General features: G+C 37.1%; 1 non-coding gene across 1 annotated transcript; it reads left to right on the forward strand.

The window, feature by feature from the left end:
* Window positions 1-405: 405 nt before the first annotated feature.
* On the forward strand, window positions 406-519 carry LOC116871533. The gene has a single exon (XR_004383421.1). It is a non-coding gene; the product is annotated as a U5 spliceosomal RNA (small nuclear RNA).
* Window positions 520-3,340: the final 2,821 nt, after the last annotated feature.

The raw sequence follows: 3,340 nt of genomic DNA on the forward strand, positions 1-3,340 counted from the left end.
CGCCTGGGTGGCTCAGTTGGTTAAGCGGCTGCCTTCGACTCAGGTCATGATCCCAGCGTCCTGGGATCGAGTCCCACATTGGGCTCATTGCTCAGTATGAAGCCTGCTTCTCCCTCTGCCTCTGCCTGCCACTCTATCTGCCTATGTTCACTCTCTCTGACAAAACAAACAAACAAACAAACAAACAAAAAACAGTCTATAAAAAAGGTTTTTTTTTTTAATAGGTAAGATTCTTCTTATATGATAGGGTACATAATGAAAACATGATCTTTACTATGTACAGTGAGCAGAAGACATCTTTGTATAAAAATATTTTAGGTTAGAGTGGCAAATCAATAGATAAAATCATCTAAAAAATAGAGAATCTGTGATATCTGGATATGCTATAAAAATTAACAGCCCAGTATGCTCTGTTTTCTCTTTAACTCATATGAGTTTTTCACCTTTCACTAAAAATTTCCATGGAGAGGAACAACTCTGAGTTAAGTCAATTGTTTGATGCCTTGTTTTACCAGGGTTGAAAAAAGTTAAGTCAAGAGCCCAGGCATTAGAAACTGATTACCTGGGTTTAAATTCCAGTCCTACAACATCCTAGCAGTATGATCCTGTGAAAAATCACTGAATATCTGTAAAATATAGCAATCATTATACTTAACCTTGGTGTCATTATTGAGATAAAATAAAATAATCAGAGGTTATCACTATGCCTAGAACATAATAAATACCCGAGAGGTGTTAAATTTTTAACATTCTATTTCTCGCATTGAAAATATATAATAGTATTTTAAATTTTCAACAAGAATACTGATTTCCTATTAAATGTTATTTAAAATTTACATTGATTACATTGTAATCAACTTTATTTATTTATTTATTTATTTATTTATTTGTATTGCAATGCTTTCCACATCAGTCAATTATGGCTCAATTAACACTACATGGTAGATCTCAAAACTGAGTGACTTAAAACAGCTTTCATTTGTTCTCTCTCATGCATCTGCAGTTCACCCATGCATCAGGTCATCTTGGCCAGACTTACCTGGGAGCACTGATTTATGCTGGGGGGGAACTGGCCTTGGCTCCTCCATATGTATTGGCCTCAAGTGTGCTTTATGTGAGGACGTTCCAAGGCCCAAGTTGAAAGGAAAATTCTCCCAGGGCCATGATAGACTCACAAATGCCCTACTACAAAAGCATAGTTCAAACCTTAATTTGCATCACATTTGTTAGTATCTCACCAGCTAAACAAGCCATGGTGCCAACCCAATACAACAGAGAAGGGATGTAGACTTTATTAAGGTGAGGGCAGCTGTGAGTATCTTTAAAGAGTGTTCTAATCTACTATACTCTGTTACTTTGAAAACTGTGTAATGTATCAATTAAATTTTGAACATTTAAAAATACGTTGATAGCTATTAGTATGATTTTAATATTAATCCCCAATTTTTAAGGCGATTAATTGTTATCTCATAAATATTCCCTAATTTTTTAATAATCATTATCTCATAAATGTTCACATCAGTCCTTCCAGGCAAGTGATACAAAATTGTGCACATTCTCTCCGCAATATCTGGTGAATATTCAGAGAGAAATCTCTGGGTCTATATAAGCCTACTTGGGCTCTCAGAACTAAATACAACAGCCTGGGGACTTAAAATCAAAAATTTATTTTTTTCACAGTTCTGCAGGCTAGAGGCCCAAGATCAGGGGATTGGCAGAGTTGGTTTCTTCTGAGGCTTCCCTTCTTGGCTTGCAGATGACTACTTTCTTGCTATGTCTTCACATGGTCATCCCTGTGTGCATGTGTGTCTAGTGTCTCTGCGTATGTACCTGAATTACTTCTTCTTATACAGATACTAGTCATATTGGATTAAGGCCCACTGTAAAAACAAAGCAAAACACAACTTAATTTTAAATTAATCATGTCTATAAAGACCTTATTTCCAAATACAGTTACATTTTGAGGTACTAAATGTTAGGCTTTCATTCAACACATAAGCATCGAGGAGACGCAATTCAGCCCATAATGGTATTTTTAAAAAGATTTATTTATTTGAAAGAGAGAGAGAGAGTGTGACTAGGAGGGGTAGAGAGAGAAAGAATCTTAAGGAGACTCTTCATTGAGTGCAGATGCGGGGCTCAATCTCATGACCCTGAGATCATGACCTGAGCTAAAACTAAGAGTCGGACACTCAATCAACTGTGCCATCCAAGGACCCCCACAACATGATTTTAAATTAAAAAATATACATATATATTTATTTATTTATGTGAGAGAGAGAGATCACAAGTAGGCAGAGAGGCAGGCAGAGGCAGAGGGAGAAGCGGGCTCCCTACTGAGCAAGGATCCCGATATGGGACTCGATCCCAGGACGCTGGGATCATGACCCAAGCCGAAGGCAGCCGCTTAACCAACTGAGCCACCCAAGCGTCCCAGAGAGAAAGAATCTTAAGGAGACCCTTCATTGAGTGCAGATTCGGGGCTCAGTCTCATGATCCTGAGATGATGATCTGAGCTAAAAGTAAGTCGGACACTCAATCAACTGTGCCACCCTGGGACCCCCACAACATGATTTTAAATTTAAAAATATATATATTTCTTTATGTTAGAGAGAGAGAGACAGAGAACATACACACACACAGCACAAACAGGGCGAGAGGCAGAGGAAGAGGGTGAAGCAGGTTCCCATGGGGCTGATTCCCAGGACCCTGGGATCATGACCTAGGCCGAAAGCAGAAACTTAACTGACTGAGACACCCAGGTGATCCACAACAGGATTTTTTAAAAATGTTCTTTAGATGTTAGGAAACTCAAAATATTGATCATTTCTGTTTAATACTGAGGCATAAAAGAAAGGTATCTATCCCAATGGTCAGAGCAGTAGAGGTTTTAAATAGCAATGACAGTGCTGAGATTGAGATTCAGAACTGCGCTTCAGTCCAAATTCTACCACTAATTAGCAGATTTGTGTGGATTCAAGTAATGATAATTGGATTTTTTAAACATATAAGTAAATGCCACTAAAAGTGATTTGAAAAAAAATGAGGTATTCAAGCACAGACATTTGGATCTACTATCCATTAGAAGAAGGTCTTAATAATTAGGGAAGTTACTTAAATGGCTTCTTTGAGACAGGCTATTTCAAAACCACTCATTGTTTTCAAGGTTTATAAATCTACTTTTTCCTGGTTTCCAAAGATCTCTGAACAATGTGATCAGTGTTTGCAATTTTTTTTTAAATGAATAACACAAAATTAAATAGTATTGCTTTTGGTTTTTATCTTTCTTATTTAGGATAATATATAAGTTTTGTTTTGTTTGTTTGTTTTTTGTGAGCTG

Source organism: Lontra canadensis, unplaced genomic scaffold, assembly GCF_010015895.1.
Source record: "Lontra canadensis isolate GAN:19392208 unplaced genomic scaffold, GSC_riverotter_1.0 scaffold1, whole genome shotgun sequence".
Taxonomy (NCBI): Eukaryota; Metazoa; Chordata; class Mammalia; order Carnivora; family Mustelidae; genus Lontra; species Lontra canadensis.